This window comes from Ammodytes marinus (assembly GCF_949987685.1).
Source record: "Ammodytes marinus genome assembly, chromosome: 4".
NCBI classification, from domain to species: domain Eukaryota; kingdom Metazoa; phylum Chordata; class Actinopteri; order Uranoscopiformes; family Ammodytidae; genus Ammodytes; species Ammodytes marinus.
In genome coordinates, this window is record NC_137233.1 from 553190 (window position 1) to 564123 (window position 10934).

Genomic DNA, 10934 nt, shown 5'->3' on the forward strand with positions numbered 1-10934 from the left:
CGTTACACAGTGCAGCATGAGAGCCCCGTGAGGAGGAGAGCAAGAAAGCAACAATTTGGAGGAATACAAATATGGAGTTGGTGCCAAAGCCGAACGCGACGGACAGCTGCCGTGTGGGAGCACTTCGGCTTCAAACCCAACGCGGGAGTCGGCGCCATGTTTGTTTCTCTGCAGCTACACTTTTGTTAAAGTAAGACAAACTCCGCTCATTTCACTATATTACCTTAAACTAAAACGATCTCTCAACATTCGTTAACAAACTAAAACAATCACGGTGAGGTTTAGAAACATAACCAACCTGATAAATAAAGATGAGACGGCGAAGAGGCTTGCGTTGTCTGCTGAATCTTCCTGTGTTGTGAGAAAAGACCGCGCATGCGCAGATCCTAACCAGATTCTTCTTCTCCTTGATATAGACTTCCGTCAGTGTAGACGCTGAGCGCATTACTACCACCCAGTGGTCAAAGTTGAGACACTGCAGGTGAATGGGGTATAATGTTATCTTATAGATACCATGAAACTTTGCCAGTTGATTACTGACATTGGAGCTATTCTTTTGGCTATTGTATTTTCCCCAGAATGGTTTAACAAATAGGCCTATGCAAATTGGCAATATCTAACCAATTATGGGTAAATATAGAAAAACCGAAAATTCAGATATTTTAAACAACCTATTAGCGTCCAAATATTTTGGAAAAAAGATTTGGGATTTTTCATTCCATAAATGAAAAATAATTACTAGGGCCAAATGGATATTTAATATCAATTTTAACAACACTGAGAGATTCAAATAATAAACAAGTAAAACTGAAGAAAATACTATTTGAAACTTTCTGCAAAATGTAATAAAATAAATATGCAATTTCACAATGTATGCAATCTCTCACACCTTTCTTCCCCTGTTCCGCAACGGTCGCATTTATACAGCAGGGCGAAAGGCCAAGATTCCGGCATATTCCCGGCTTTCACTGGCTGTGTAAAAGGGGCTTCTGTCTCTCTCTCCCTCTCTCTCTTCCTCTCTCCCCTCTCCCTCATTCCCTCTCTCTTCCTCCTCTCTCTCTTTCCCTGCTACAACAAAACACTGAAAACCAGTTTTGAGCTCAAATAGACCTTCACTTTAAAAGGAAAATAGCTTCCTGGGTGAGTTCAGGGTCTGTGGAAATGTGTTTCTTAGTTGAATAAAAATATATGAAACCTGCAGCCTTATGATAGAAAAAACAAGATTTATAATTCAGTGTTAAGGAGGCAATGCAAGGCAAGGCAGGTTTATTTCTATAGCACAATTCAGACACCAAGCCATTCAAAGTGCTTTACAGGGGCATGAAATACATCAAGATTAGACATTAGATATTGCATTTAAGAGATAGTAAAAACAAAGAAAATACATCAAGATTAAAGGTTAGACATGAAACATTTAGACAGCGATGCGGAATGGCTGCAATGAAGATGACGTGACTGACAGACAATATAGTTATTTTCTATAAAGCCTATTTAACTTAATTACTCTTATAAAGTTAAAACGAGAAACAGTTTGTCCTTCATACACAATCAGCTGAACTGTATTTACATTTATTTTTAAATACATTTATTATTATTATTATTATTATTATTATTATTATTATTATTATTATTATACATTTTTCTTTCTTTCTTGAAATTTGAAAATATTAGGTGAAGAGAATGTACTGTAGATAGGTCTGGATGTGAGTGTGTTTCTTATGTAGGCTTAAGCCCATGTTGTATTAGAGTTTTTATTTGTGTTCACATTATTTGAAGCATAAAGGAAATGGGTGAGCAAGTATTGTAAATGTTCACATGTAGGTGCTTCTTATTCTTGCTTAGCTTGTTTCACTTATTTGTATTTATCCAAAATTAATTATTATTTATTTATCTTAAATTATAATTATTTATTTTTTTTGCCTCTTTTCTATACACACTAAATGTATGTTCGTCTGTGTTTGTGTCAAAAACTGATAAATAAAAAGTAAAAAAAAAAAAAATCATTAGAAACATATTTTGACGGCTCTCGTTGGACACTCAAGGCCACTGCAGCTCCCCAACTAAAGCCAAAAGCCAAAACTTAATTTAAAATGTGACAATTTCTCAAGCGTGAAACTGTGTCTGAAGAAGAGGATCCGACCGGAGAAGCTTTCAGGCAACGAATCCTAGTTTAAAGGTTTTAGAGAGATGTCTAGTTTAACTGCTACTAATTTTAGCTTTCAAGTTTTTATGATCAGTTAAATTAACCAAATTAAAGGTGCTACGAGGAACTTTTGAATGTTTCTGAAACAGTCTAATTTTTCCTCTGATGATCATAAATGGCAATGTAATAGCAAATGAGACCAGCAGTGCAAAGAATGCTATTTTTATTGAGTTTTTCTTATTGCCTTTGTCAGCGCAACAGCTGGCGTGGTAAAAACACTACCGCTTTTGTCCAGACAGACAAACAGACAGAGACAGAGACAGAGACAGAGACAGAGACAGACAGACAGACAGACAGACAGACAGACAGACAGACAGACAGACAGACAGACAGATAGACAGATAGACAGAGAGACAGATAGACGGATAGATGGATAGATAGATAGACAGAGAGACAGAGAGAGAGGGGGATAGATAGATAGATAGATAGATAGATAGATAGATAGATAGATAGATAGATAGATAGATAGATAGATAGATAGATAGATAGATAGATAGGTGGCTAGATAGATAGACATATATATACTATAGGATAGAAAAATTCTAATACAAATAACTATTGTTTTAATGTCAGTAATCAAAAGGCAAAGTTTAATGGTGATATCTATAAGTTAAACATCTGACCCCGTTCACCTGCAGTGTCTCAGCTTATTACTGGAGCATTTCAAAAAGGAAAAATGTCAGTGTCTCTAATCCGCTTCTTAAACTGTCTAGAGGAGAGAGGACAGACAGACAGACAGCTCTTTGGGTTAGGGTTAATAACTGGCTTTTCTCTGGACGTTTTAAATTGGTTTCTCACACACACACACACACACACACACACACACACACACACCTTTAAGCCAGAATCTTCCCAAACTGTCGGTCTTTGTTACTTACGTCAATAAAAAAAAAAGTAATTCCTCTAAATTAAAAAGAAAAGCAAGGCCGTTAATTTGTTTACAGGTATTTTCTTTCAATCTACATAATGTGATTCCCTTCCATTTTACAGATAGGTCAATGTATAAAATCATACAGGGCCCGCAGTGGCAAAGCGGGTAGGGCGGTCATCCACTGGAGTGCAGGGTCGGAGGTTCGATCCCCCGTCTCCCCGCCACATGTCCAAGTGTCCATTTTCAAACTCCTCACCGTTCCAAAGCCACAGGTGTTAGGGTGATAGGAGAAATTCAATATGAAAACAGGGCTCTGCATTTATTACACAACATATTCACAAATCAAATGTTTAGAGATAGAAACCTAATATATTCTCTCAACTGCATGTATTTTGTGTTATGACAAACAGAAAAAGCACATCATTGTTTGCTGATGCCTTAATAACTCTGATAATAAAATGGATGTGAATTACAGATGTGTCTGTTTTATCTGTTCTACAGAAACAAAGCTGAAACGTATTTGATTAATGCAGTCCAATATTTAATAAAATTACAAAACAGCTCAAAACTTTAAGCAGTATAAGAATCAGGAAATATCATGATATAATGCTCAATTCAAACATTAAAAAATACTTCAAGCTGAAAAAAAAGAAACTAAATTCATAAACAAGTTGCTAAAAGTGAATATGGTTTAGGATGGGTGACTCATTCTGCCCATTAAACGATTATTTCACACTTTTAAAAATGTTTTCATGTCTTTCTAGAAATATTTCAACTAACAAAATGATTCAAATTTCTAAATATTCAACATTATTCTTACATTATGAGTTTAACTATTCACTCCCTATCATACTCCACCAGCTGAATCATATCAATCCAAGATAGCAATGTAGTTTAGCTCCAAGCCAATTAAAGGACTTTTTCAGTTTTTCAGAAAGTTCATACTCAGTCAGCAATCCAGTTTAGCATCAGCTTTTCAGCATCCACATATCCAAAGGAAATTAATGTTCTAAATAAAACAGTTCATTAGAATAAAAATATGCATTATTGAATACAACTTTAAATTGATTCAAAATAACGAAGAAACAATTCTGGTTTTAACAATAAAAAGACAACTGCATGCAGAGCGGTTAAAACATTTCAAAGACGACATAACTTTTATAACATTTGACAAGACAGACCTCAACAAGATGTAAAATAATTATTCTGATGGGGTCAGATAAACTCTTGGAAATGGGTTTACTCAGATGAATGAGGGTCTACAACAGAATCTTTTTATCCACATTGAGAGGTGGAATTTCACATGAAAACAGGGCTCTGCATTTATTACATCATATATTCACACGTCATCTGCTGAGAAAAAAAATCCTAATATATTCTCTCTCCTACATGTTTTGATCTATGACAAACAGATAAAGTATATTATTGTTTGCTGATGCCTTAATAACTCTGATAATAACTGATAGTTTAAACACACTTGTGTTTCTTCAGGTAGGAGTTTCTGGTGAAGCTTTTCATACATTTGTCACAACAGTACGGTTTATGTCCTGTGTGGATTCTCTCATGCCGTGAGAGATCAGACGATGAGGAGAACCGTTTGTCACAGTGTTGACATTGGTGTGGTTTGACTCCAGTGTGGATACGCTCATGAGCCCAGTATGAGCTGTATGAACTGAAGACTTTCCCACATTCCTGACATGGGTAGATTTTTTCCTTTGAGTGGATGTTTCTGTGTTTATTGTAAGAACTTTGCTGGGCGAATCTCTGGCCACAGTCCTCACAGCTGTATGGCTTCTCTCCGGTGTGAATAAGTTGGTGGCGTTTGAGGGATACTAATTGAGCGAAGGTTGTCCCACACTGGTCACAGCTGTACGGCTTCTCTCCAGTGTGAATACGTTGGTGGCCTTTGAGGTGTCCTGATTGAGTGAAGGTTTCCCCACACTGGTCACAGCTGTACGGCTTCTCTCCAGTGTGAATACGTTGGTGGCGTTTGAGGGTTCCTTGTGTAGTGAAGGTTGTCCCACACTGGTCACAGCTGTACGACTTCTCTCCAGTGTGAATACGTTGGTGTTTTTTGAGGGTTCCTGATTGAGTGAAGGTTTCGCCACACTGGTCACAGCTGTACGGCTTCTCTCCAGTGTGGATTCTCTGATGAGTCGTTAAGGCCGACCTCGATATAAACTCTTTCTTACACTGTTGACAGCGGTGTGGTTTAGGTTTCTTTGTTCCTTTTTGTTTCTGTAGCGACAGACAGACAGAAATACAAAGACAGAGTATGAGTGAGGCAGAGATGTGCAGTCAGGATCGGCAGTAGGGATGGGAATCGTTAGGATTTTACAACTAATGAAAAGAAGACAAGGACTTTAATACACAAATACATTGGAGACACAGGTCACACACATTAGGGAGGGGCCAGTAATCACACAGAAGGCACCAGAGAACAGGGAGCTTGACGAGTCCTAACAATTACCAATAGCTATAGATACAGTTAGGTCCATATATATTTGGACACTGACACAAGTTGTTATTTTAACAGTTTACTAAAAAATCTTCAAGTTAGTTATATAATGAATATGGGCTTAAAGATTTTCAGCTTTAATTTAAGGGTTCACATCTAAATTGGAGGAAGGGTTAAGGAATTACAACTCTTTAATATGTATCCCTCTGTTTTTCAAGGACCAAAAGTAATTGGACAATTGACTCAAAATTTGTTTCATGGACAGGTGTGGGCTATTCCTTTGTTGTTTCATCATCATCAAGAAGGTAAAAGGCCTGGAGTTGATTCCAGGAGTGGCATTTGCATTTGGAAGCTGTTGCTGGGAACCTACAACATGCGGTCAGAGGAGCTCTCAATGCAAGTGAAACAGGCCATCGTTAGGCGGAAAAAACTAAGAAAGCCATCAGAGAGATAGCAGAAACATTAGGAGTGGCCAAATCAACAGTGTGGTACATTCTGAGGAATAAAAAACTCGAACTGGTGAGCTCAGCAACACAATAAGGCCTGGACGTCCAAGGAAGAACAGTGGTGGATGATCGCAGGATCCTTTCCACATTAAAGCCACTACGAGTAACTTTGTCAGTTGGCGGCCCCTTTGGACAAAAGCGGTAGTATTTTTACGACACCAGCTGCCGTAAAGCGTCCTGGACGCCTCTTCCCTCCCTGTAAGCAAATCGAAAAGGGTCTAGAAGGCTCTTGCTTTTTGCAACAAGCTCTGATTTAACAAGCTTCTCGAACTGCTTCATGACCAGGGAAGTAAGGGCTACGGGTCTGAAATCGTTGAGTGATTTTGGATTAATACACTTAGCAGCGGGTACTATAGTGGACTGTTTCCATAGGGAGGGTACTATCTGCTGACTGAGATCTGATAAAAATCTAATTAAAAATGGGACCCAATTGATCTGCGCAGGTGTTTAATAAGGGCCGCCGATGTGATCGGGGCCTGGGCTTTTACGGGGGTTGCAATTTTTAAAACGATTGGTCACATCCTGTTCATTAAAAAAAGGCCTAGAGGGCGGGGGGGGCAGACAGAAGTCTGTTTTTGATCACAGAGTGTTCCTCACTAAAATCATGCGTTTCAAATCTGACATAAAAATCATTGAGGCTCTGAGCAAGGTGCAGGTCACAGGTATAGTTGGCTAAAGAAACCTTTTTTCTCTTATCTTTCAGCCCAGTGATGGTTTTCATACCGTCCCAGGCAGAGCCTAGATTGTTAGCTTTAAGTTGGCTCTCAATTTTTTCCTTGTAGGTCTTTTTGCCAACCCAGACCTCTCTTTTAATTTATTTTTGCAGACGTCTCAATTCTACTGTATGACCTTCTTTAAAGGCTTTGTTCTTCATATGAAGAAGAGGTCTAAGGGACTTAGATATCCACGGTTTACAGTTAGGATACACTTTGACTGTTTTCACAGGGATAACAATATTCTCACAGTACACAGACCAGCTAGTAACAACATCCGTCAGTTCATTGATGTCAGCAGAGGACTCGGTGAACATGTCCCAATCTGTGGCTTCAAAAAGGCCCCGGAGAGTCTCACATGCGTTTTCATCGTTCCAGTTCTTAATGCGGATGCTCTGCACTTTGCCCCTTTTAAGTGCAGTGCGGTAAACAGGAAAAAGATGTACACAGTTATGGTCGGAGGACCCCAGGGGTGGGAGGGGTACCGATTTGTATGCGTCTTTGACGTTACCATAGCACATATCTAAGGTTTTATTAGACCAGGTCGGACAAGTGACATATTGATGGAAGTCTCTGAGAGTCTTTTTCAGGGAGACATGGTTCATGTCACCGAGGATGAGGTTTGGTGCGTCAGGGGAGATTAGCTGAAGTTTCTGTGCAACCTTTAAAATTTGCTCACAGGCCCTAGCTTCATTAGCTTTTGGATGAATGTAAACAACTGTAATAAATATCTGTGGGAACTCTCTCGGTAGATATGCTGGCCGCAAGGAGACACAGAGCAATTCGACATCGTGGGTACATAAACCTAACAATGACAGATTTAACATTGCACCAACGCTCAATCAATCAATCAATATCCTTTATTTAACCAGGTAAAATTCATTGAGATTAAAATCTCTTTTTCAAGAATGTCCTGGCCAAGAAGGCAGCACCATGATACAATAAGAACAATCAACCACAATTCTCATACACCACATTCAACGTCAGGTAAAGTACAATACAAGATCAGGGACAAGACTATATGAAGATTGAAATGAGTACAGTTAAAAGTTAAATAAATAAACTGGTGACATGGTGGCTACGATAGTTAGCCGGCTTCCACTCCCAGTCCCAGGCTCAAAACAAGCCCCGCTGGGGATCAATCTTGCAGTTCGGCTGAACTCATCCGAGTTATGGGTCAACGGTGCACTTATCGTCCACAGGCAAAGTACATAGAACGCACATAAATCGGTAAAAAACTACCAAAAGACAGACAAGTAGACGCACAACTCCTGCTGTCGGTCGCTGCGTGCGCATGCGCCCTGACAGATAGCAGAGGAATATAATATCACATGAGATGCTTATGACACACACCATTGTCTTTAATATGAAAAGGTTGGGTGGTCCTCTCTTAAAGCAAGACGTGATGCACATGGGCACATTTTTATTTATATTTTTATTTACAAAGCCTTGACCGGGAAGCTTCCTCGTTATTTAACAGAAATGCTGCAAATTTCAGATGGGCTTTATCAGACCCGCTCCACTGACATGCTTATGCTTTATGTCCCACAAGCCCGGTCTGAGCTGGGAAAGACAGCCTTTAGCTTCAGTGCCCCTGACTCCTGGAACAGCTTACAGCAACAAATTAAAACCATGATATCCTTTAACCAATTTAAACATGCTGTCTTGAATCTGCCAAACTCTTGCTTTAACTGTTTTAATTAGGCTATGTTGTACTTACCAATTTAATTATGTTACTAGTCACTCTACATCTCTGTCTGAGATGTTTCCCTTTACCAGCTTGTTGTGTATTTGTATTGTGTTTGTATTTTTGTTTCTCGACATCATTGTAAACTAGGGTCACCCCTCAATGATATCTCGAGTATAAATAAAGGTTAAATAAAAATAAAAAAATAGAAAGAAACACTTTAACAGGTAAAAACAGAAGAAATGTCATAATAACACCATAGTAACATAAAGTGTATAGTCACCGTTTGTGGAGAACTCATGCTTCTTCCTCGGTGGCAGCAGATAGTAACCAGAGACGGTGTTTGTGTGTCGAGCTCACAGACGTTTGGTCAGACCACGGACCTGTAAAGAAAAGGTGACAATGATTAGCTAATGTGAGCTAAACTAACAACTAGTGTGCTAGCTCTGTTTGATAGCATGTGCTGCTAGGTAGTGAACAACGTTCTTAAATCAACCATCAACATCATTCAGTGATCAGCAGTGTTGCAGGGGGAACAAACCTTTAACATTACAGAATCAACTACAGAGGCTACTACCAACAGCAACACTCACTCACTGCAAAGGAGGATTCTCTAGTCCATTGTGACAGCCAGTGCTGCTGAATCCATTTCTGTAAATGTTGAGAGAGAAGAGCCCTATCAGCCATTCCCCATAAAGAATTTGAAATAAACAAGTTACTTTTACTTAGCATGTCTGGGGTTGCGTATCTTGGGCTTGTTTTTCTAAAGTGCAGTTGTTTATTTGTGCTTTGAGTGAGCTCTAACTAAGTAGTTGGTTTTGATATGTTAACAAGGTAAGGAGGAAGACAATAGGCTCATCTGAGGGGCACTTTACACGGTGAAAACGTGAGTTTTCCCGTTTTTGGTTTTTTAAAAAAAAACCCGTTCAGACACAATTTATCTGACATCTTCACCCGTACACAAAGTTTTCAGAGGAAACGGGCCGAAATCGCTGAAGTAGCAGCCATGCCAAGCCAGTCAGCGGTGACACAGCCTAGTAGATAGCTCTTCCGGTACAATTTGATGCATAAAACCTTACTGTAACCGAAAATTAATGCCACTAACGTTCATAAAGCGGTTGGTGTAAGCTTGGGGTTACAAATATTGTAAGACAAGCTTATTTCACCGCATTGAACTCGGAAAAACAGCAGACTTGCTGATAGTGAAGGGGCTTCGTGAGCGGATACCTTCCTGTTAGGCGTACTTCAGAATAAAAGTCAACTCACGTGTGTCCAGCGAAATGCTATGAATGTTTAGCCAGTGAAATGCTTTTACTGTGAAGCCGTAGCCTTAATGCTCCTTTTGTTGAACAGTAGCCTAACTTAACCGCTGCACGCTGATAGTGTTTTTTTAATGTAGAGAGAGCCGTGTCCCTGGCATCTAGAAGTGACACACGTTTATTTAGCTAGAAAAACAGGCAGAGCACAACTCTTTCCCTATTAGCTTGTAGGAGCGATTGGTGGCACGATAACAAATTCATCAGCAACAGCACAACGTCCATGAGCACAATGAATACAGCTCGGTGATCCGCCATTGTTGTTGTTGTTTTCCAACTGGCGCACATGGACCTACAAAGACGGCGCATGCCCATTTATCTCCGAACGCAATGCGCATGTGTGAGGGTGGAGCCGTGACGTCAGCGTTATAAGGGGGAATGGTTTCGGTGTTTACAGGAAACCAAAACCATTAAGTTTTCCAAAAAATCCTCCCTCGGAGGTGATCTCAAAAATCTGCGGTTCATGCCTGCGTTTGCGTTTGCTGTTTTCCTGTAAATGATATAGTGCAACCGCAGAAATTTTTCTGCGTATGCACCGTTTTGCGTGGCCGTGTAAAGTGCCCCTGAGATGAGCTGCAACACGCCTCAAAACACAAGTAGACGGTTAGTCGGGGGAGGGACCAAAAACAGTGACTTGAAATACTGCAATTGAACAGAAACTGAAAGAGAAAACAACAAGAAATACTTCTAAAGTATGGAGCACAACTTAGAACAAGAAAGAAGATATAACCCCATAAATCTTTTGCCAGTTCCTACATTTCATTTTAGCCTACATGATGAACACAGAAGATACTTTACTGATCAAACAAATGGGGCTTAGTAGTTCACCCTTGACTACACTAATGAGATAGATAGATTAACCAAAACACTTTTAAACAGTAAGTTTCAGTCCAGCATATGTCTGCTTGTTATTTTTCATTCTTTAGCTCACACTGTCGGTTATGGTTTACTGACACTGGAGCCTGTTTTAATATCCCCATGTCCACCGCAGGAACAGTGATGCAAACAGACGTTAAGTAAAGGGAAAAGTTTGGACCTGAACATGGACATCTTTGATTTCCACTCACGCACAAAAGATAAAAATAAAAGACAAACCCAGAACACACAGATAAGAACCTTGGCGACACGGTTTCGTGATTACGTAAGAAAGAGCAGGAGCCGTTAGTAAAAGTTCACTCCA